Source organism: Topomyia yanbarensis, chromosome 1 (genome assembly GCF_030247195.1).
Source record: "Topomyia yanbarensis strain Yona2022 chromosome 1, ASM3024719v1, whole genome shotgun sequence".
NCBI classification, from domain to species: Eukaryota; Metazoa; Arthropoda; class Insecta; order Diptera; family Culicidae; genus Topomyia; species Topomyia yanbarensis.
The window spans coordinates 115,380,624-115,407,177 of record NC_080670.1 but is presented as its reverse complement, the minus strand read 5'-3'; the positions used below and the strand labels follow the sequence as shown (position 1 = coordinate 115,407,177).

The 26,554-nt window shown below is 29.2% G+C and overlaps 4 pseudogenes; all 4 read left to right on the top strand.

Moving 5' to 3' along the window:
• Positions 1 to 8,191: 8,191 nt before the first annotated feature.
• On the top strand, positions 8,192 to 9,209 carry LOC131675828 (NADH-ubiquinone oxidoreductase chain 2-like; annotated as a pseudogene).
• Positions 9,210 to 18,312: 9,103 nt separating this feature from the next.
• On the top strand, positions 18,313 to 19,138 carry LOC131675827 (cytochrome c oxidase subunit 1-like; annotated as a pseudogene).
• Positions 19,139 to 19,199: 61 nt separating this feature from the next.
• LOC131679896 (cytochrome c oxidase subunit 2-like) lies at positions 19,200 to 19,882 on the top strand (annotated as a pseudogene).
• A 541-nt stretch (positions 19,883 to 20,423) lies between these two features.
• LOC131679724 (cytochrome c oxidase subunit 3-like) lies at positions 20,424 to 21,643 on the top strand (annotated as a pseudogene).
• The last annotated feature ends 4,911 nt before the right edge of the window (positions 21,644 to 26,554 follow it).

The following is a 26,554-nucleotide window of genomic DNA, read 5'->3' as shown; positions in this document are numbered from 1 at the left end:
GAGGCACAACCGTCTCGGCCGGTTGCAAAAACTGTTATAAGTCAATGCTTTCGCAATGTTTGTTGTAAATATTCATCATTTGGTTTAAAGGGCCAAACTTGGCATAATTGGTGCAATGGCGAATTGTACAAAAGATGCTGCGGTTACGTAGTTGTCGAGAAGGAGCATAAAAATTTAGTTTCGATAAAAGTTCGATTGAATCAATACGATGTGATACAATGTCGTTTACAAATGATACCATAGAAAATTCACGACGATCTTTCAAGGTTTGAATGTCAATTAGCATGCACCGTGCTTCATAAGATGGCAAATGTAGTCCAGTCCAACCTAGTTTACGAAGAGCGAACATCAAAAACTGCTTTTGTACTGATTCTATCCGGTTTGCATGTGTTGCTGAAAAAGGCGACCAAACTATACTACAATATTCTAGTGTTGAACGCACATAGGCTACATATAATGTTTTTATTGTGTAGGGATCTTGAAAATTATAGCAGAAGCGTTTAATAAATCCTAGTGTGCTGTTTGCTTTGTTAATTATTGTGTTATAATGATCTATGAATGTTATTTTGGAATCTATAATAACTCCTAGATCTCTTATTCTGTCACACTTTTCTACTTGTTGATTTCCCAATAAGATTCTATTGTTCTGTATATTATTCTTTCTACTCAATGTTATGGAATTACATTTTTTTACATTCAGTTTCAGCAGGCTTTTATTACACCATGTATAAAATATATTTACTTCGTTTTGAAATGTCTGAAAGTCTTCACCATTTCTTATTTCTAGAAATAGTTTCATATCATCAGCATATATAAGAACTTTTACATTTTTTAGAATGAAGGAAATGTCGTTAACAAATAAAATAAAGAATAGCGGGCCCAAATGAGACCCTTGAGGGACTCCTGATGTAACTTGAATTGGGATTGATTTTATCCCTTTAAATCTAACAGCTTGTTCACGATTTGTAAGATATGATTGTACCCATGTAAGAAGTCCTGGCTCAAACCCCATTTTTTCTAATTTAAAAAGTAGCATGGGTATGTCGATGCGATCAAATGCTTTGCTAAAATCTGTATAAAGAGCTTCAACGTGGTTTCCGTTATCCATTGCTGTTAATGTGTAGTTAATGAATTCGAGTAGATTTGTACTTGTAGAACGCCCTTTGAAAAAACCATGTTGCACATGGGTAATTCTGTTCTTGATTTGGTGGAATATATTTTCATTAACAATCGCCTCGAAAATCTTGGGAATGCACGAGATGATAGCTATTCCACGATAGTTACGCACATCGGATTTTTTACCATTTTTAAAAATTGGAACTAGGAAAGAGCTTTTCCATGTTTTAGGAAAACAACCTGATTCTAGAGACATGTTTTGATGAGTATTTGATTTTTGTTGTATGACCAATTATATGTATAGGTCAAATGTTTAAAATCAGTAATTTAAGGTCAAGATAGCATCATTTTGAAACCGCCAACTTCGGAGGTTTAGTATCTTCGATGAGTTTTACAAACGTTAAACAGCGCATCATTTGATAAAATAATTTTGACGGTATATCGTCCAAGAAGTATTTATGGTGATTTTTCTCAGGTTAATATTCATGACTACAATAAAGTCTCAACAAATTCGCTAGACATGAACTCTGTTACTATTTCTGAAAAATTAATTCTGCATAATTTTAAAAGTTCAAGAATTACGGTTTCGGAATTATGCCGTTTGGACAGTATGATCGATTTTCACCAAACCCCCACCAAACCGAATTTCTGGCTACGCTGCTGACTTCAAGTAAGTAGAAACAAAGTCGTTCTACACTCGTTCACAAGAAACTTCTTCGAATGCTGAATATCTATTATAATACATTGAAACCCTGATTTTATCAGCCAAATATGAACATATGTTTGATGGGCTTTAGCAGACGAACAAGACTGAATTCGAGTAAATCCTTTCTTGAGCATGTTTTCATCATGAAGATGGAAATATGCAAAAATAAAAAGTTCATCATAATCAGAAATAGTTATCAGACTACATCAAGAATATTTCAACAGTATTTTAACAGCTTCAGTTTATTATAAAGAAAAAAAAATTGCCCGATTTAGTCAATGTCCCCATTTTGTCAGCCTAAAATACACCATGAGACTGATAAAAATGGATCTTTATTGTATGTATTATTCACTGTGTTTCACATTAATAGGTGCATTTCATTTTTGGGGATTTCTTATTGAATCGAGCTACAACATTTGTTTGTTTTTATTTGTTCTTTGGCATTAGGATTAGCGATAATAATTCAAATCAAGGATACTACTGGAAAGTCACCTTTAGAAAAAGTCGATGTCGAAGTAAAATTTGGAACTATGCACGCATGCACTTCAAAGATAGCGTGATATCCGGAGCTGCGATTTCATTTCAACCCTTTTTTGTGAAAAGGGCGATACTTACAAATGTAAACATAAGGCTTTTTTCATACATGCGAATGAGGGCTTTGAAACGCAACCAATTAACCTAAAAATTTGGATTCTACGATATTGCTTTCTTAAACTACAGCAAAAAATACAACGGGCGAAACTGTATTTTTGTTTGTTTATTTAAAGTTTCGCCCTCCACGCTTCATGCAAACAAACAGGGCGATACTTTTTTGCTAGCAGTTTAGAAGCGAAACTGTCATTTTCGTATTTTTTAGAATTATCAAGCTGATACCAGCTGTAAATAGTAACAGTGATCGCTATTGAAAAAAACCCGGACGAAATCGGTGGTGTAGAACGGTAGTTATTGTAAAAAACGTAAGAACGATACTTCAATGCTGATAGGTGGGGCCGAAAAGGTAAACAATCGCCAAAGGGGCGATACTATCATTTTGTAAATTTCAATAGCAAAAACAAATTTTAATTTAATAATTTCAAATGCTTTATGAAGTTTTGGGTTTCGATCACTGAATCATGCAATCTAGGATATAAAAAACACAATAGTTTTTAAATAGGAAATAAAAGTCTGGAAATATTCACTGTTGATTTTCTTTGAATGGTGTCCTTTAGGAAAATTCAGTTTTCCCACCACAATTTAGATATTTTATTAACAGAGCATTAACAATAATTCGTTGGTATGTCTATTTTATGGGCCATTTTTTCGCTTTCCCATCAGGATTTGGTTTGAGATTTCTAGCACTGATGTTGTCCTATGCTGATTTGAGCGATTCTCTGAGTCCTGCCACTATCCCATGTAGTATGTGTTATCAAAAACATCGCGAAACATCATGTTCTAAATGTTCTCAAACGATAAAATATCCGAAGAGAGTGATAAGAGTTATAAGAAATGTCTCATCACACTGTTAGGTGGATTAAAAGCGTTTTTACTTTTCATTTTATTTTACCCTTTATTATTTTAGCATTAACTATAATTCATTTATTATTTTTACATCAAACTGGATCTAATAACCCTTTAGGATTAAATAGTAATATTGATAAAATTCCTTTTCATCCATATTTTGTATACAAAGATTTAATTGGATTTATTATATTTATTTGAATTTTAATAACTTTTATTTGAAAATTTAATTATTTATTAATAGATCCTGAAACTTTTATTCCTGCAAATCCTTTAGTTACTCCTGTTCACATTCAACCAGAATGATATTTTTTATTTGCATATGCTATTTTACGATCAATTCCTAATAAATTAGGAGGTGTAATTGGATTAGTAATTTCTATTGCTATTTTATTTATTCTTCCATTTATTCACTTAAATAAATTTCGAGGATTTCAATTTTATCCATTAAATCAAATTTTATTTTGAAATTTAGTTATTATTTTTTCTTTATTAACCTGAATTGGAGCTCGACCTGTAGAAACTCCATATGTACTTACAGGACAAATTTTAACTGTATTATATTTTTCTAATTTTATTCTTAATCCATTATTATCAAAATATTGAGACAATAAATTAAACTAATTAATTAATAAACTTTTATAGTATATGTCTTGAAAACATAAAAAAGAAGTAAAATCTTCTATTATTTTTTTTTTATTACTAAAAATCATTCATGATATTATAAAAAATATAATAAAAATTTTAATACCAATAAAAAAAATAAATAATTCAAAGATATAGGTAAAAATCTTTTTCAAGCTAAATATATTAATTTATCATAACGAAATCGAGGTAATGTCCCTTGAACTCAAATAAATATAAAAGCAATAACTGCAAGTTTTTTAAAAAAATCTATAAATATCACTTCCTAAAAAAATTACACAAAATAATATTCTCATAAATAAAATTCTTGAATATTCTGCTAAAAAAATTAATGCAAATCCTCCTCTTCTATATTCAACATTAAATCCTGAAACTAATTCAGATTCTCCTTCAGCAAAATCAAAAGGTGTTCGATTAGTTTCAGCTAAACATGATGCAAATCAAACTAATCTTAAAGGAAAACAAAATAAAATAAATCAACTATATTTTTGAAATTCAAAAAAAATAAAAAATTATAATTTCCAATTAAAAAAATAAAATTTAATAAAATTAAAGCTAATCTTACTTCATAAGAAATCGTTTGAGCAACTCTTCGTAATCCTCCTAATAAAGAATAATTTGAATTAGATGATCAACCTGCAATTATTACTATATAAACTCCTAAACTAGTAATACAAAAAAAATAATACTCCTAAATTAAATGAATATAATTTAATTAAATAAGGAATACATAATCAAATTAACAAAGATAAAAATAAAGAAAAAATAGGAGAAAAATAATAAAAAATATAATTAGATAATAATGGATAAGTTCTTTCTTTAGTAAATAATTTTACAGCATCACTAAATGGCTGTAACAATCCAATAAATCCTACTTTATTAGGCCCTTTCCGAATTTGAATATACCCCAAAACTTTTTGTTCTAATAAAGTTAAAAAAGCTACTCCTACTAACACACAAATTACTAATAATAATCTTCCAACTAAACTTAAATAATAATCTATAAAAAACACTACTATTTATAATTAAATTTTAATTATATTTATAAATTCTAAATTTATTGCATTAATCTGCCAAAATAGTTTAATAATTATATTAATTTTATTCATAATAATAAAATTTATATTTTTTATTTTAGGTCCTTTCGTACTATAAAATAAATTTTTTATTAAGGATAGAAACCAACCTGGCTTACACCGGTTTGAACTCAAATCATGTAAGAATTTAAAGGTCGAACAGACCTAAACTTTAAACTTCTACACCTAAAAATAACTCTTAATTCAACATCGAGGTTGCAATCTTTTTTATCGATATGAACTCTAAAAAAAATTACACTGTTATCCCTAAGGTAACTTAAATTTTTGATCAATATAATTGGATCAATTATTCATATATTAATGTAAATAAATTATAAAAGTTAATTAAATTTTAATACCACCCCAGTAAAATTTTTATATAAATTATAAATTTTATTATTCTTTTTAATTTATAAATAATAAAAATAAAGATCTATAGGGTCTTCTAGTCCTTTAATTTTATTTTAACTTTTTAATTAAAAAATAAAATTCTATAAAATTTTAAAAAAGACAGTATATATCTCATTCAACCATTCATACAAGCTTTCAATTAAAAAACTATTGATTATGCTACCTTCGCACAGTCAAAATACTGCGGCCCTTCAAAAAATTCAGTGGGCAGGTTAGACTTTAAATTAAATTAAAAAAGACATGTTTTTGATAAACAGGTGAATATATTTAATTTGTCGAATTCTTTTTTTAAACCTTTCATTTATAATAATTCATATAATAATTTATATACTAATTTTATCATAATTAATAAATTTTTTAAATTAAAATTTATATTTTAATAAATAATTTAATTTTATAAATAAATAATAATTTAAATAAAATAAATTATAATAAATTTATTAATGATAGCTATTTTTAAACTTACACTTATTATTAATTTAAATAAAATATAAAAATTTATTTTAAAGCTAATCCCTTAAAATATTAATTTTATTAAAAAAAATATTTTAAATTAATTAAAATATTTTTTAATAAATCTAAATTAAATTTATTTCTTAAAAAACTAGATATATTTTAAAACGATTAACATTTCATTTCTAATTATATATTAAAAATAATTATTCCACAGTAATTTTTATATATAATTAAATCTTTAAAATTCGAGAAAAATTTATATAATAATTAATTAATTAATAAACCCTGATACCCAAGGTACAATAAATTAAATCTTCTTTTAAAATAAAATTTTTTCAAATTATTTCAATTTTCTTTTACAATACAAATATACTATAATTAATAAATATTTTTTCTTTAAAAAATACTTAAACTTATATCAATAAAATTATTTTTATTAATAAATAAATAAAATAAAAAAAAAATAATAAATAAAATTTATTCAATTTAAATTGAATTACACAAATTTCTTTTCAATGTAAATGAAATACTTTATTATTTAAGCTTTAAATTGTCATTCTAGATACACTTTCCAGTACACCTACTATGTTACAACTTATCTTATTTTAAAAATAAGAACGATGGGCGATATGTACATATTTTAGAGCTAAAATCATATAAATAATCTATTTTATATTACTATCAAATCCACTTTCAAATTTTTATTTCAAAAAATTATCCATTTTAAATAAATTTATTGTAATCCATTTCTACTTAAATATAAACTGCACCTTGATCTGACATTTTATTTTATTAAATATTTAGAAAATTATATCTTATAATATATTCTGATGACGACGATATACAAATTTTAAAAATTTAAGTAAGGTACATTGTGGATTATCAATTACAGAACAGATTCCTCTGAATAGACTAAAATACCGCCAAATTTTTTTAAATTTCAAGAATATAACTAATACTACTTTAATAATTTATATATATATATATATATATATATATATATATATATATATATATATATATATATATATATATATATATATATATATATATATATATATATATATATATATATATATATATATATATATATATATATATATATATATATATATATATATATATATATATATATATATATATATATATTTTATAATAGGGTATCTAATCCTAGTTTATTTATAAAAGTTTAAAGCTTCAATTATTTTTATATTAATATTTTATAAATTTAAAAATTTCACCTTATAAATTTATATTAAAATTATTTAATTACAATTTAACTATTAACAAAAATTTTTATTTGTATTATTTGTATAACCGCGGTAGCTGGCACAAATTTTACCAATACTTTATATTATTACTAAAACAAAACTTCCTTTTTATTTAATATTAATTACTGCGATTATATTAAAATAAAATAATTTATTAAAAATTAATTTTAATTCACAAAAAAATTTACATGTAAAATAAAATAAAAATAAAAAAATTAACTAAAATAAAATAATATATTATATAAAACATATTAATTATAATTTATATATTATTAATTAAATAAATATCTTGAATAATTATATATATATATATATATATATATATATATATATATATATATATATATATATATATATATATATATATATATATATATATATATATATATATATATATATATATATATATATATATATATATATATATATATATATATATATATATATATATATATATATATATATATATATATATATATATATATATATATATATATATATATATATATATATATATATATATGATATATTTATATATAAATAATTTATATAATAATTATATTTATAATTATAAAATTATTTTAAACTTTAATAATTTTATAATTATTCCTTTAGAATTGCAGTCTAATATTATTTATGAATATAAAGTTTGATTAAAGAGAATATATCTCATAAATAAATTTACAATTTATTACTTATTATAGGCCATTTAATCTTATTAAACTTTATTTATATTATATAACTAATTTAATTCCGTTATTTTTTTTCACATATAAATAATAAATAAATTATTATCTAAAAATGAATTGCCTGATAAAAAGGGTTATCTTGATAGGATAAATCATAAAGTTTTACTTTATTCATTATATTAAACTATTTCTAAAAATTTCAAAAAAATTTGTGCTTCATGCACTAAAATATATTTTTATTTATATATATAAAAAAAATAAGCTAATTAAGCTTTTAGGTTCATACCCTAATTATAAAGGTTATAATCCTTTTTTTTAATTATAAAAATTTCAAATAATCTTTTTTTTATTATATTAATTTGTGGTTCATTAATTACAATTTCATCAAATTCTTGATTTAGAGCTTGAATAGGTTTAGAAATTAATTTACTTTCATTTATTCCCCTAATAAATGAAGGTAAAAAAAATCTTCTTACCTCAGAAAGTAGATTAAAATATTTTCTTATTCAAGCTTTTGCTTCTTCTATTTTATTATTTTCTATTATTTTTAGAATATTAATTTTTAATATAAATTGAATAATAATTAATAATTTTAATGAATGATTAATTTTATCTACTCTATTACTAAAAAGTGGAGCTGCCCCTTTCCATTTTTGATTCCCTGGTGTAATAGAAGGATTAAATTGAATTAATGCTTTAATTTTAATAACTTGACAAAAAATAGCCCCTTTAATATTAATTTCATATAATTGAAATTATTATTTACTTATAATTTCTATTATTCTTTCAGCTATTATTGGAGCATTAGGAGGATTAAATCAAACCTCTTTACGAAAATTAATAGCTTTTTCTTTTATTAATCATTTAAGTTGAATATTAATAGCTATAATAAATAATGAATTATTATGATTAAGATATTTTTTTATTTATTCTTTTATATCAATATCAATTTTATTAATATTTAATAATTTTAAACTATTTCATTTTAACCAAATTTTTAATTTTAATATAATAAATCCATTAATTAATTTTTTTATTTATTAATTTATTATCTCTTGGTGGATTACCCCCATTTTTAGGATTTTTGGCCAAATGATTAGTTATTCAAAACCTTATTAATATAAATCAATTTTTTATTTTATTTATTATAGTTTGTTTAACATTAATTACTCTTTTTTATTATTTACGACTATCTTATAGAATTTTTATATTAAATTATAACAAAAATTCATGAATATTATTAAATTTATACTCTAATAAAAATTTAACTTTAATTTTTTGTATAAATTTTTTTTCTATTATCGGTTTAATAATTATTTCTTTAATTTATATTCTATTTTAAGATTTTAAGTTAATTAAACTCTTAGTATTCAAAACTAATTATAATTGTTATAATCTTTTAATTCTAATTTTAATAAATTATTTCTTAATTTATTAAAATTCATGCGACAATGGTTATTTTCAACAAATCATAAAGATATTGGAACATTATATTTTATTTTTGGAGCTTGATCAGGAATAGTAAGAACTTCTTTAAGAATTTTAATTCGAACAGAATTAAGTCATCCTGGTGCTTTTATTGGTAATGATCAAATTTATAATGTTATTGTTACAGCTCATGCATTTATTATAATTTTCTTTATAGTTATACCTATTATAATTGGAGGGTTTGGAAATTGACTTGTTCCATTAATATTAGGAGCTCCTGATATAGCATTTCCTCGAATAAATAATATAAGTTTTTGATTATTACCACCTTCTTTAATATTACCCCTCTCAGGAAGTATAGTTGAAAATGGAGCTGGAACTGGTTGAACAGTTTACCCCCCTCTTTCTTCAGGAAATGCCCATGCTGGAGCTTCAGTTGATCTTTCCATTTCTACATTTCTTATAAAAGAAATGTATAGAATTCGCTCAAACTTTCAAGATTTTTTCCGAGGCCCGGAGAGCCGAGTCTTATATACCATTCGACTCAGCTCGACGATTTGGGACAATGTCTGTGTGTGTGTGTGTCTGTGTGTGTGTGTATGTAACGGACAAATTCTCATTCGTGTTTCTCAGCAATGGCTGAACCGATCTTATCCAAACCAATTTTAAATGAAAGAACTAAAAAACAGTATGAACGCTATTAATTTGTTTTTGATTTTGATGTTTAGTTTCCAAGATATGAATGTTTGAATGCGTAAAAATGGCGTTTTTTGCAGTTTTTTTGAATTATCTGCCGAATTTGACAATATAGATTAACAATTTATATGCTTTTAGACAGCTTTAACGAATACCTTTCGAACAAGCTATAGATTGTTGAAATCGGACTATTATCAAAAGAGATATTTAACATTAAATGCGAACGAAAGATTTTTATCATTTCCTATTGCCAGAAATATGACCAAAAACATGTAATCTATTATTATCGCCAAAACGGCTTATTTTAGGTCAATAGTATCTTCGGAGAATTTAATGGAGGTAATATGCGCTTTCGTTTGGTATTGTGCTTTTGCTGATTAATCCCCCTATGAGTGAGATATTTTCACAAATTTTCTTGGAAGTGATTATATCGAAATGATGCCTTCAGCAAATTTGTAGCTCTTACTTTTGCGAATAACTTTACTGAAGACTTCAAATATCTATTTTGAATACTTTAAAAGTTATGGCTTGTTGTTTGTGGATTACTCTTTGTCGCCTATTTATTGTTCAATATAGTAATAATCCATCGAAATAAGCCAAACATTATCTCGATAAAACGAATTTTGTATTTAATTTTTCTATATACAACCGCTAGAAATAATCACCGAACACTTCCAAGTTGTCTGGAAGGAACTTGATAACTTATCAGTACAAAAATGTTCATTTGTGCGAACCTTCTGACTGCAATTTTTCTAATTTATAACCATCGGATCGATCTGAAACATATCGGAAAATGAAAAGCGAAATAAATAACTCCAAGCAACGGCGTAACCAAGAAAAGGTTTTGGGGTTTAACACCATACAACCCACCCCCCCCCCCCCACCACACCCAAAAAAATTATTGGATTGGAGTTGAAAATTTATTGATGCATACTGATTTAATTCAATATTACAATAACAATTATCTGATCCGTAGATTGATAACCTGTTGTTGTAAACGTCATGAGGACTTTTGATAAATTGTCGGAATGGGGTCCTGATATGTTACTGATCTATTGGTCGTGATTTCACAGTTGTCTAATAGCATCAATATCAAATTCCTGCCTGAAAACATTCCAATAGAAAATTCCAGAGTTCTGTAATCAATCATAATCCTCAGATTTATTTTCAAATTGAGCTCGTTTTTGTAGAAATGTACTGTAATAAGGGTCTTTATTTAATAGGAAGCGAAGTTAAAATTTATTTAATATCTATGAAACATAGAACTGCTCACCAAAAAAATGCATAACTTTCAACATTTACTAAAAATGTTTTTGACTTTCTCATTCACTCTAAAATTCGTCAATCTAATCCCGACCCGGAGAGCCGTGTGTCATATGCCAATCGACTGAGTTCGTCGAGATTGGAAAATGTCTGTGTGTATGTATGTGTGTATGTGGAAAAAAATGTGACCTCTGTTTCTCAGAGATGGCTGGACCGATTTGCACAAGTTAGTTTCAAATGAAAGGAACAACCTTCCCATCGGCTGCTATTGATATTTTTATTGATTGGACTTCCGGTTCCGGAGTTACGAGTTGAAGAGTGCAATCACACAGAAAATTCCAATATAAACTGAAATGAAAAATTTTCAAAATCAAATTTGTATTTTTGATGCCAAATGACTTTAAAATGCATGAAACATTGAGATGTTTGACAAAAATTGACTTCTTTGGACTTTGGTACATTTTTGCCTTTCTCATATAGAAAAGTTATGCAATCACTCTAAAAATCGTCAATCATACCGGCCCGGAGGGAGTATGCAGTGAGGGGTTGCTACTTTAAAATTAAAACTAGTTTAAAATTTTTTAACAAGTTGAAAATTTTCGGCAGGACCTGGACCTCCCGGATCTTTCTCCATGATCCGCCGCTGGTTTCAAGCGATGTTTCAGTATCATATAGTATCTCAAGATCGTGGCTGTCGATCCATTATACGTATGTGCAAATCGTACTGAACATGTAATATTCATTTCCACCATTGTATTGAACATAACCAGCTATGGAATCGTAGTCTGGACAAATGAGACAAGCACAATTGCACCATTAGGTGGATTAAGACAGGTTTTTTTGGGAATGCGTCGAGTTGAGACGAAAACGTAATATGATTAATAACGAGGATAACACTTTCCGAATGTAGAGAGAAATTTATGAAAAATGACGATTTCCATTCGACTCTAGCAGGTTCTGATCGATTTTGATGAGCATTTGATTTTTGTTGTATGACCAATTATATGTATAGGTTAAACGTTTAAAAACAGTAATTTAAGGTCAAGATAGCATCATTTTGAAACCGCCAATTTCGGAGGTTTAGTATCTTCGATGACTTTTACAAACGTTAAACAGCGCATCATTTGATAAAATAATTTTGACGGTATATCGTCCAAGAAGTATTTATGGTGGATTTTCTCAGGTTAATATTCATGACTACAATAAAGTCTCAACAAATTCGCTAAAGACACGAACTCTGTTACTATTTTCTGAAAAATTAATTCTGCTTAATTTTAAAACTTCAAAAATTACGGTTTCGGAATTATGCCGTTTGGACAGTATGATCGATTTTCACCAAACCCCCACCAAACCGAATTTCTGGCTACGCCGCTGACTTCAAATAAGTAGAAACAAAGTCGTTTTACACTCGTTCACAAGAATCTTCTTCGAATGCTGAATATCTATTATAATACATTGAAAAACCCGATTTTATCAGCCAAATATGAACATATGTTTGATGGGCTCTGGCAAACGAACAAGACTGAATTCGAGTAAATCCTTTCTTGAGCATGTTTTCCTTATCATGAAGATGGAAATATGTAAAAATAAAAAGTTCATCATAATCAGAAATAGTTATCAGACTACATCAAGGGACGGGAAGAATATTTAACAACTTCAGTTTATTATAAAGAAAAAAATTGCCCGATTTAGTCAATGTCCCCATTTTGTCAGCCTAAAATACACCATGAGACAGATAAAAATGGGTCTTTATTTTATGTATTATTCACTGTGTTTCACATTAATAGGTACATTTCATTTTTGGAGATTTTTTTATTGCGTCGAACTACAACAATTTTTAGGTAGTTTTCAAGGGGTTATTTTATAGACTTCTTTCAAAATTTGGCGAACCTATTCCAATTCGTATACCAAATAATTAGTATACTTAAGGGTTTATATGTTGCAGATAGAGAAAATACAGAAATTTTCAGCTTTTTTCCTATACAATATTACGAAAGCTTATTAAACAATTTTTCCTAATAAGTTTGTGAAAATTATAAACTATTTGAAATTTTTTAATAGTTTAATTTTTTATATAACCGTGATTTTTTAATAAATAATGACCATCGCTTCACAACGTAGTCTATATTTCATGACTTGCGGTGAGCACGATCTCTCGAATTGCTGAACTGAAAATTATGGAATAGAAATTAATTTTTTGTATTCTTTACAGATTTAACTCGCCGCGCAGATAGCTCTGAATTAGACCCGCTGGTGCCCTAAGACGATTTTGCTAGATTTTCAGAGCAGTGTGCACCCAGTGCACTAACGCAAGTGACGGAAGGTTATCGAAAAGATTCGTGAAAATGAAAATTTCAGTAATGATGATGATTTTCCCAAACGGTTCGTTTTCGAGAGGTTTTTATTTGTTCTTTGGCATTAGGATTAGCGATAATAATTCAAATCAGGGATACTACTGGGAAGTCACCTTTAGAAAAGTCACCTTTAGATTCTACGATATTGCTTTCTTAAACTACAGCAAAAAATACAACGGACGAAACTGTATTTTTGTTTGTTTATTTAAAGTTTCGCCATCCATGCTCCATGCAAACAAACAGGGCGATACTTTTTTTGCTAGCAGTTTAGAGGTGAAACTGTTTTTTCGTATTTTTTTAGGATTATCAAGCTGATACCAGCTGTAAATAGTAACAATGATCTCTATTGAAAAAACCCGGACGAAATCGGTGGTGTAAAACGGTAGTTATTGTAAAAAAACGTAAGGGCGATACTTCAATGCTGATAGGTGGGACCGAAAAAGTAAACAATCGCCAAAGGGGCGATACTATCATTTTGTCAATTTGAATAGCAAAAACAAATTTTAATTTAATAATTTCAAATACTTTATGAAGTTTTGGGTTTCGATCACTGAATCATGCAATCTAGGATGTAAAAAACACAATAGTTCTTAAATAGGAAATAAAACCAAGTCTGGAAATATTCACTGTTGATTTTCTTTGAATGGTATCGCTGCTAGTTGGAAATTTGAGTATAGTATAAACTTCAAGTCGATTCAAAAAAAATTTCGATTTTTTTGGCTCAGTACAATATATAACCTCTTTAGGAAAATTCAGTTTTCCCACCACAATTTAGATATTTTATTAACAGAGCATTAACAATAATTCGTTTGTATGTCTATTTTATGGGCCATTTTTTCGCTTTCCCATTGATTTGGTTTGAGATTTCTAGCACTGATATTGTCCTATGCTGATTTCAGCGATTCTCTGAGTCCTGCCACTATCTCATGTAGTATGTGTATTCAAAAACATCGCGAAGCATCAAGTTCTAAATGTTCTCAAACGATATAATATCTGCAGAGAGTGATAAGAGTTATAAGAAATGTCTCATCACACTGTTAGGTGGATTAAAAACGTTTTTCTCTTCATCTAGCAGGTATTTCTTCTATTTTAGGAGCTGTAAATTTTATTACAACAGTAATTAATATACGCTCTTCTGGTATTACATTAGATCGAATACCTTTATTTGTATGATCAGTAGTAATTACTGCATTATTACTTTTATTATCTCTTCCTGTATTAGCAGGAGCTATTACAATATTATTAACGGATCGAAATTTTAATACTTCATTCTTTGATCCTATTGGTGGAGGAGATCCTATTTTATATCAACATTTATTTTGATTTTTTGGACATCCAGAAGTATATATTTTAATTAAGCCGTGTGGTGTCCGGCGGGCTGAAATCTTTTTGCACTATTTCAGCCAAGAATAGAACCTCTGGGGACTGCTCCCATGTCGTTAGAGGCGACTAACAACGTGCTAGGAGTTCCTAGGTCGAGGTATTGCTCCGTACCGAAGACTTAAGGAGTTCCTAGGTCGAGGTATTGCTCCGTACCGAAGACTTAACATGGACGGACCATAAGGTTTTACATCATAACCATTATCCATTCTGTATTTAGTAAATCACTGATATATAGTCAGCTTTTCTGATTCGCTATTCTCGATTGTGTACCAACGTTTTAAGTTTCTTCTGGCGGTTGTATAATAGCCGTAAAGGGCAAAATCTAATTCTACACTAAGTAATAGCATATATTAATATACCGGCTCTTCCACGCCAAGGTTTAACTTCCAGCTTTGGTTTAAAAACCGTTTTTTAACAAAAGTAAACTTTCATGTAGGAAATTTATTGAATTGGCCTTAGATGGAGCTGTTAAATTGCACAAAAAGTTTTTTATGTTGCAAGCGATCTGTAGATGTGTTAAATTAGTTTTTTTTTAATTAAATCTGGAACCGTCTACCGACAAATCTACATTAACGAATATCTCCAAAAGTGACTTCTTAAGGTCTCATGAAGGCCTGACACTAGCTTTATGATACTTTTGCTTTCCTAAACAGTGATAAAAATCTCAACATTCCTGAACTTCACTTTGTCAGAAAATGTAGGGCCATCGGAAGCTAAAAACACCGGCTACCCGGTGTAGTGCACTGTCAGGGGCAAAAGCGACATGGGAGAGGTGCGAGTCGAGATTTTTGATGGCTTGCAAGTCATCTGGTCTGGTGTTGTGTTGGGTGTTCCGCGGGTGAAAGTAGACATAAACGTTGTACGAAATTCTTGGATTTAGTGATGTCCGATTTTGACAAATTGTTATCTGCTGGTCGAGTGATTTTCGAGAGCCCGATTGGTGTATTCGATTAGTAGACCGTAACAACCGATTACTGCGTACAGGTATGAGTGGCTTGGTGTTTTTGGAGAGTCTTCCCGTTTTGTTCCGCGATTTTCAAACTTGGATGGTGGCCTCTTTGTGGTATTTTGAGGTGCTTAACGGATATTAGTTGGTTGAGTTGGATATTCGGAAAACTGACAGCCGATTATTGATTTTTTTATTGTTATAATGATTAATCGATTATCTGCGTGAATCGTGTAAAAATCCATTACTACATGTATTACCTATGTATTTTCTTGTTAACGGTTTTCTGCGGATATGATTTTCTATAGACTCTTTGCGCCCGGTCTTGCGAAGTGTCGGGGATTACGTCCAGAAGGACTGTCAAAACGTTTTTTTTCCTTTTTGGTTGCGTTTTTTACGATTCGCGGGTCTGTATAAAGAGTCCAAAATTTTGTAAGTCGATGGGATGTAGTTTGCTTCCATTGAGAGTAACGTTGGGAATATTGGATTGAGAAGGGATTCTCTGCATCGGTCTATATCAGCGGTTCTGAAGCATTTTCGTGCCTCGGGCCCCTTAGAAATCACCCTGCGATGTTGTGGACCCCCACGGTTAAACATTGCTGTCAATATATAATTTTCAGTCTGTTGGGAAGCAAGACTTGATTTTTTATATCCACTCGGAGGGGATATTTTGCTTCGCGGACCCCCAGCGGCGACTTCTCGGCCCCCTTTCAAGGTACCTTTCAATACTTAAAATTAGGGTTTTCATTTGGGATGAACCATGAAAAATAAAAACAAACATTACCATACCCCAGCGCGAATTCATCGTGAGATAGCATAACATCGCGCGTGAATAATAGTTACAAAAGCCGGCTTGTTCCTCATGACTGTATAAAGAAAGTATGTCGTCGCTGTTGTGCTGTCTTGTGACAAGCGCCATTTTGCACATTTCGAGAAAAACGATTTTTAAAGTTTGAGATAGAATATCATGAAACTTATAAATGGTAGAAACAATTCAGAGAAGACAATTGATGCTTCTACCTATTCTGTACTAATCTCTCAAATATTACGAAGATCGGTTGACTATGTTGCGAGTTTTCACTAAAAATATAAACAAAAGTCGCACTCACACGTGTCATAGGTGTGTATTGATGAAAAAATTTGTATGACGTGTCATAATCTTGCATGGAAAATTTTCCAAAGAAAAAATCACCGATTATGAACTTTAATTCATATCTTTGGCTTCATTTGGTCTATAAACAATCAGTTAGATGCATTTTGAAGGAAATGAGTCAGGGAATCTAGAAAAAAATAGTTATTTTTAGTTACAGTGTTGCCAAATAGGCAATATTTCCAGTTTAAAGCTAAAACTGCGTTTTTCTCCCAATACATGTATTTTTCTTTTGAAAATTATTATGCCATTGTGTTCCTACGACATTTTTACACATAAAAGCAACTAAAATTTTATTATAACTTGAGTCAATCCCAAGATATAATGATTTGAAGCAAGAAACTCACAATTTCTAATCACTTTTCTTGCTATATTTCAGTAATCAAGCAAAGTTTCAAAATTCTGGAAACGCCATCTTGTAGAGATTCGTTAGACGAGTAATGTGGCATATCTAACTCAGTTTACCCCAAAATGGCGTTTGTCATAGGATGGCACAACAGCGACGATATATGCTTATATCGCGATTTAACCTCGATAATTATACTAAGATAGTAAGATAGTAATATTCAGTCAAGTAACAACTTTTCCATTACGACGGGTATCTCCGGAGAGTTAAGACAATCGTATCATATTCTATGTTATTGTTCTAAGATTTTCGATCTTCGTCGGAGTAAAGAAACTTGAAAGTTCCCTTGTCTTATAAAAATATTTGTTCAATCAAAGAAAAGCAATACTCCCGATGGCCGGCTGTCCGGAGTTTAAGTTGCATATCTTTAAGCCTAGAATTCCCAAATTAATACAACAAACGATAAGTCATCTTGAAATTCTCGGCAGCCGGCTGCCCAGAGCAATTATTAACTTATAACGCTTCTGAGAGTCGCATAGATTGTATCACATACCAAGGTGAATCCAGATTTATGTAACTATGTATCCCATCCCACTAACAAAACCTCCTTTCCGTGGTAACCGTGGAGATGCAGAGGTATACACGGTCTCCATAACAACGGTTATCACACTAACATTTCCTTCCTTCCCCGATGACTGTAAGGACGTGGCCGGCGCCGTTATTGACACTTCAAAATTTGAAACTCTCGAAACGTGCACACTGAGGATGGGAAGCTACTCCCAGGCTCCATTCGTTGGTTCTTTGTACAATTTCGCTTGTTCTGGTCAATCACTGAGTAGCAACTACGAATTGTACGGTCATCATGCTCATGCTCATGCTCATCCAGAAGTATATATTTTAATTCTTCCCGGATTTGGAATAATTTCTCATATTATTTCACAAGAAAGAGGAAAAAAGGAAACATTTGGAACTTTAGGAATAATTTATGCCATATTAGCAATTGGATTATTAGGATTTATTGTTTGAGCTCATCATATATTTACAGTAGGTATAGATGTTGATACTCGAGCTTATTTCACTTCCGCTACTATAATTATTGCTATTCCTACAGGAATTAAAATTTTCAGTTGATTAGCTACATTACATGGAACACAATTAAATTATAATCCTGCTTTATTATGAACTTTAGGATTTGTTTTTTTATTTACAGTAGGGGGATTAACAGGAGTAATTTTAGCAAATTCTTCAATTGATATTATTCTTCATGATACTTATTATGTAGTAGCTCATTTCCACTATGTTCTTTCTATAGGAGCTGTATTTGCTATTATAGCTGGATTTATTCACTGATATCCTTTATTAACTGGATTAACTATAAATTCTTTATGATTAAAAATTCAATTTTTTATTATATTTATTGGAGTTAATTTTACTTTTTTTCCTCAACATTTTTTAGGATTAGCAGGTATACCCCGACGATATTCTGATTTTCCTGATAGATATTTAACGTGAAATATTATTTCTTCATTAGGAAGATCAATTTCATTATTTGGAATTTTATTTTTTTTATTTATTATTTGAGAAAGAATAATTTCTCAACGAAATCCTTTATTCCCTATCTTCTTCTATTGAATGATTCCACTCTATACCACCTATAGAACATACTTATCTAGAATTACCATTATTAACATCTTCTAATTTCTAATATGGCAGATTAGTGCAATGAATTTAAGCTTCATATATAAAATTTTTTTTTTTATTAGAAAATGGCAACATGATCAAATTTAGGTTTACAAAATAGTTTATCTCCATTAATAGAACAATTAAATTTTTTCCATGATTATACAATTTTAATTTTAATTATAATTACAATATTAATTTCCTATATAATAATTATATTATTTTTCAATAAATTTAATAATCGATTTTTACTACATGGACAAACTATTGAAATTATTTGAACAATTTTACCTGCTATTATTTTAATATTTATTGCATTTCCATCTCTTCATTTATTATATTTAATAGATGAAATTAATTCTCCATTAATTACTTTAAAAACAATTGGTCATCAATGATATTGAAGTTATGAATATTCAAATTTTAATAATTTAGAATTTGATTCTTATATAATTCCTACAAATGAATTAAATAATAATAATTTTCGTCTATTAGATGTAGATAATCGTATTATTTTACCTTTTAATAATCAAATTCGAATTTTAGTTACAGCTACAGATGTACTTCATTCTTGAACAATTCCAGCTCTAGGAATTAAAATTGATGCTACTCCTGGACGATTAAATCAATCAAATTTTTTAATAAATCAACCAGGATTATTTTTTGGACAATGTTCAAAAATTTGTGGAGCTAATCATAGTTTTATACCAATTGTTATTGAAAGAATTCCAATAAATTATTTCATTAAATGAATTACTTCTAAAATTAAATCATTAGATGACTGAAAGTAAGTAATGATCTCTTAAATCATATTATAGTAAATTAACAATTACTTCTAATGAAATAAAAAATTAGTTTAAAATAAAACCTTAGTTTGTCAAACTAAAAATATTAACAAATAATATTTTCTAATTCCTCAAATAGCTCCTATTAGATGATTAATTTTATTTTTTATTTTTAGATTTACTTTAATAATTTTTAATGTAAAAAATTATTATTGTTTTTTTATTTACCTTTAAAATTTTCACAATCTTTAATATTTAAACAACCTTCTATATCTTGAAAATGATAACAAATTTATTTTCTGTATTTGATCCTTCTACTTCAATTATAAATTTATCATTAAATTGATTAAGAACATTTTTAGGATTATTAATTATTCCTTTTTCTTTTTGATTAATACCAAATCGATTTCAAATTATTTGAAATGATTTATCTTTAACTCTTCATAAAGAATTTAAACTTCTATTAAATTCTAATATTCACAATGGAAGAACATTAATATTTATTTCACTTTTTTCTTTAATTATATTTAATAATTTTTTAGGATTATTTCCTTATATTTTTACTAGAACTAGTCATTTAACTTTAACTTTAACATTAGCTTTTCCTCTTTGATTAAGTTTTATATTATATGGATGAATTTGTCATACCCAACATATATTTACCCACTTAGTTCCTCAAGGTACTCCAGGTATTTTAATACCTTTTATAGTATATATTGAAACTATTAGAAATGTAATTCGACCAGGAACTTTAGCTGTTCGATTAACTGCCAATATAATTGCAGGTCATCTTTTATTAACTTTATTAGGAAATACAGGCCCTATATCAACATCTTATATTATTTTATCATTAATTTTAATTACTCAAATTGCTCTATTAATCTTAGAATCAGCAGTTGCAATTATTCAATCTTATGTATTTTCTGTATTAAGAACACTTTATTCAAGTGAAACTAATTAATGACAACTCATTCAAATCATCCTTTTCATTTAGTTGATTATAGACCATGACCTTTAACTGGTGCTATTGGAACAATAACAACTGTTACAGGATTTACTCAATGATTTCACCAATATAATATATCACTATTTATTTTAGGAAATATTATTATTCTAATAACTATATATCAATGATGACGAGATATTTCACGAGAAGGGACATTTCAAGGACTTCACTCATTTTCAGTTACATTAGGATTACGATGAGGTATAATTTTATTTATTATTTCTGATTTTTTTTTATTTCATTTTTTTGATCTTTTTTTCATAGAAGTTTATCACCAACTATTGAATTAGGTATAAACTGACCACCTATAGGAATTATACCATTTAATCCTTATCAAATTCCTTTATTAAATACAGCAATTTTACTTGCTTCTGGAGTTACTGTTACATGAGCACATCATAGCTTAATAGAAAATAATCATACTCAAACTACACAAAGTTTATTTTTTACAATTTTATTAGGAATTTATTTCTCAATTTTACAAGCTTATGAATATATTGAATCACCATTTACTATTGCAGATAGAACTTATGGGTCAACCTTTTTTATAGCAACTGGATTTCATGGTCTTCATGTATTAATTGGAACTACATTTTTAACAGTATGTTTTTTTCGTCATATTAATAATCATTTTTCAAAAAGACATCATTTTGGATTTGAAGCTGCAGCTTGATATTGACATTTTGTTGATGTAGTTTGATTATTTTTATATATTTCTATTTATTGATGAGGTAGTTAATTTATAAAGTATATATTTGTATATTTGACTTCCAATCATAAGGACTAATTTATTTTAGTATAAATAATTATATTAATTTTTATTATAAGTATCATTATTTTAATTATTACCATTATCATAATAATAATTGCAACTTTCTTATCAAAAACCGATTTAATCCACCTAGCAGTGAGATGAGACATTTCTTACACATTTCACTATTGGATTAGTTAGCAGAACTCACGAGAAGTAGGCACCCAACTAGAGGTGGGATGAAAACAGTTTCTAGTCTTGCACGAATAAAATCTCGAATAAACTGAATAAATTATAGAAATAAACAAAACGACCAAAATAAAAAAGTAAAGCAAAAATAGATGGTTGGGTAATGTCTGCGACATAACTGGAGAGATGTAGAATACATGAGGAACACGTTCTTCAAATATGTTGATACTCATTGGAATGTTCGGACAAAAAGTGATTTGGGCGAGGAATATTTCAAATTATTCTTTACAAAAATGATGGTGGTCCTGAAAAGCACCGTTTTTGTTGGCGTTGTTGGCCTTGGTGAGGGAGATGGCAGAACAGATAATAATTGATTCCTAAAAATCAATTTTTCTTTTTTCATGTAAATTATACATACTTACTAATCTAATAGAAGATTCCTGGTCATATTTATGAATCATTAGTGCGAACATTGTGTAATTTGGTTAAGTACAATGAAAATTACAAACTTTCCAAACTCGACCTTCTGTTCCTTCCGAAATATTGAAATGGGGTGTCTATATTAAACCATTAGTCGTGGTCCCAATAAAAAAAGATGGGTGAGTAATGTCTGTGACATAACCGGAGCGTCGTGACTTCAATTCGAGACGTTAATTTAAATCTAATAATATTCAAAAGAATCACGTTTGAATGGGAAATTTCCAAATAATTCTCTATGGTAATAATAGTGGTTCTGGAAAGAACCTTTGGTTTCGGCGTTGGTGTTGATGGTGATGCGCTGGATCGTTGGATATATTTGGCATGATAGTTACGTGCCTGGCGAACTGTTTTGTAGTCTCGAACAAAACGACAAGACTGGCTTCTTCGGGTACCATTACGGCTGAACTTTATAAGCTTAGCTCGACTTTGAAATACTGCACAATCTCACGAATCAGACGCTGGTAGGGCCATTTTGTTTGCTACTAGCACGGAGCTGCACAAAAAAATCATTTAATGCAGTTAGTTCACGGAGGCTGCCAAAAGCTCGAATAGAAGCATGCGACTTCAACGTTTCTCTTAAACACATGCAATTGAAGCAACACTGATTACTAGAGGGATGGTGAGGGAACCCGCACATTCGTTTTGGTTATACTGATAATAGCAGCAGAAAGGAATGGAAAATGCTGTGCAGTGCACGAAACGAGCGAGAGGATAATTTAAATTTTTTTTCCGTGTGCAAGCTACTTCTTTCCACATAACGTTTATGTTGTTTGTTGAAAATTTGTTACATATCTTATAATGAAAGTTTCAGTTTAACTCTCACTAGAACACAATTGATTGGTCCTGAAAAGAACCGTTGCTTTTATTGTAATTTACGCCCACTCCCAGCGGACATTGTGAGCCAGTTTGATTTCTTTTGCGAGAAAGTTACGTACTTGGCGCACTATTTTGTATCCTCAAGCAAAACGACCAAGTAGGCATCACTGGCTTCATTACGGCTGAGTTTTGTAAGCGTACCTCGACTTTGAAGTTACCTTACGAACCAGACGCTGGAATGTTAGCCAGCGGATTAGTTGCTCCGTTGCCCTTTAGTTGGGGCGAAATACTGGCATGGCGACAGTTCCTGATCGGTAGTTGGTTGCGATGGGCCACCAGTAGCTGGGGCACTTTTTCGAACCGTCATCATTGCCAACTGCTCTCCTCCGGTGGACTGGCTGCTTGCTAGTGCTTGAACGAATACGAATGATGAGAAAAACCGACCGACCAATATTCATATATGAACACACGAGAAAGCAGTACTATCGCTCTCTCGCTCGTTTTCGTGCCATTCCTGTGCCTTTCCTTTCTGTTCGGCTACCAATACTAGCATAACCAAAACGAATATTCTGTCTTTCCATCGCCTTCAATCTAGTGGCCAGTGCTAGCAAACTTGCATGTTCAGTTTTTCAATAACAACATTCCAACAATATTTTCAAATAATGTTGCAGATTTGAAAAGAAGGAAGGAAAAGATTTTCACAAATTTAAATTCTTTTGTCTTATTTGTTAGCGCTGATACTGGCCATGGTATGGTGGGGGAACACGCATATTCGTTTTAGTTATGATGGTATTAGCAGCAGAAAGGAATGGAAAAGCAGTGCACGAAAACGAGCGAGAGAGGATAATTTAAATTCTCTCTCTTTCTTTCCACACATCGTATTTCTTATATAGCTTTCTGAAAATTGTTATACACCATAAAATGTAAATTTCAGTTTAACACAATTAATTGGTCCTGTAGAGAACCGTTTATTGTTTTATTGCGGGAGCATAATTCAGACGCACTCCCCGCGGACACGGTGAGCCAGTTTAATGTATTTGGCCTGAAAGTTATGCGCTTGGCGTACTATTTTGCAGCCTCGAAAAAACCGACTAAGTAGGCATCGTTGGCTTCTCGGGGTATCATTACGACTGAGCTTTGTAAGCGAAGCTCGACTTTGCAGTCCTGTACAATCTCACGAACCAGACGCTGGAACGATAGCCTACAGATTAGTTGCTCTGTTGCCCTTTAGTTGGGGCGAAATTCTTGCAAGGCGACAGTTCCTGATCGGTAGTTGGTTGCGATGGGTCACCAGTAGCTGGGGCACTTTTTCGGACCGTCGTCATTGCCATCTGCTTTCCTTCGGTGGACTGGCTACTTGCTAGTACTTGAACGAATACGAATGATGAGAAAAACCGACCGACAGATATTTATATAATCGCGCTAATATGCACTACTATCGCTTTCTCGCTCGTTCTCGTTGCCGTGCCTGAGCCTTTCCTTTCCGTCCGGCTTCTAATGGCCTAACCAAAGGAATATGCCGTCTTTCCCCCAGCAACTGCTCTCGTCAAGCAACCCAATACGAATAATCATAGGAACAAACATGTAGTGGACCTATATATAAACTTTTCATTATTTAATTGTTCGGTTGGTCCACCATATTGACGGCTCTGTGCGGGATGGGCTGAAAATTTTCACTTTTCCGAGTCGTTTTCGAAAGATTTTTCAAAACACAATTTTTTGTTATTAGTGCATGTTATACATACTTCAAATTTCAATACAGCATAGAGGAACATATTTTCAACAAATTGGCCTAAAAATCAAATCATTCTGTTAAGTATGATAAAAGTTATTAACGTTCAAAATTTGACGCCACGCTGCAGCCAATATTTTGAAACGGGACCCCTATATTGAAAGCTTAAATGTATTCTACATTAAAAATGAAACAATAGGTTTTTAAATTCATAAAATGAGTAGAAAAATTAATGGAAATCAAAATTATAATATACACGAATCAAATTAGATTAGGTTATTACATAAAAATTAAGATTATATTTAGAAATAGTTATAAGATTAATAGAATAAATTGACTAATACTAACAAATTGAATGAAATAAAACGAATGAAATGCATAAAATTAAAGATATGAATAAAATGAATCAGATAAATCAAATGAATCAAATGAATCAAATGAATCAAATGAATCAAATGAATCAAATGAATCAAATGAATCAAATGAATCAAATGAATCAAATGAATCAAATGATTCAAATAAATCAAATGAATCAAATGAATCAAATAAATCAAATAAATTAAATGAATCAAATAAATCAAATGAATCAAATTAATCAAATCAATCAAATGAATGAAATGAATCAAATGAATCAAATCAATCAAATGAATCAAATCAATCAAATGAATAAAATGAATCAAATGAATCAAATAAATCAAATGAATCATATGAATCAAATGAATCACATGAATCAAATTAATTAAATGAATCAAATGAATTAAATGAATCAAATTGATTTAATTCATCCAGTGAATACAATGAATCAAATTAATGAAATGGATCAAATAAATATAAAGAATGGATGAACAAAATGAATAAAGTAAAAAATAAATGAAATGCATAAATAAAACAAACGAATCAAATAAACAAAATGAGCTGGAGTGATAAAATGAATAAAAAGAAGAAAATGAGCAGAATTAAATGCATTGATTAAAATGAAAAATTGAACAACAGTAAAAGGTTATAAATTAATATAAAGAAATAAATTGAATCAAATAAATTATTTGGATGAAATGATTAAAACTGAAAAAGTAGTCAGATTATTAAAATGAAGAAACTGATCAAAATGAATAAACTGGAAAAAATTAATAAAATGCATACAATGAAAACAATGAATGATATGAGCAAAATGCACAAAAAGAATAAACTGATCAGAGTGAACCCAAAGAATGAAACGAATAAAATAAGTAAAATGAACGCAGATGAACAAAACGAATAAAAAGATGCGGAATGAAATAATTAATTAAAATGAAATGGTCATATATTTGAAGCCAAAAACATTTTTGAATATAGAAAATGAATAAACCGGATTGTACGAATTTGAAAACCATTGCATCAGAAAGTTTTGAAATGTTTTCGAAAATCCCATCTTCTGAAAAAGAAATGGTTCAAACTACTCAGTATATCCAAATATGGACGACGATAAGTTAGAAGACACATTGTAGTTGCATCCCCCATCGAGAGTGGGTGATTTGGGGACTTCTTTTCCTGGATCTAATTTGTGGATATTTGGTTTTTGATCCGTTATTTTTCATGAAAGTTCGTACCAATACAACGAATGTGCAGCTGATACAACTCCTGGTTCATTCGCCTGCGCAACGTTCCGTCTTCCATCTGCACGCCACCATAGATAATACGCAACA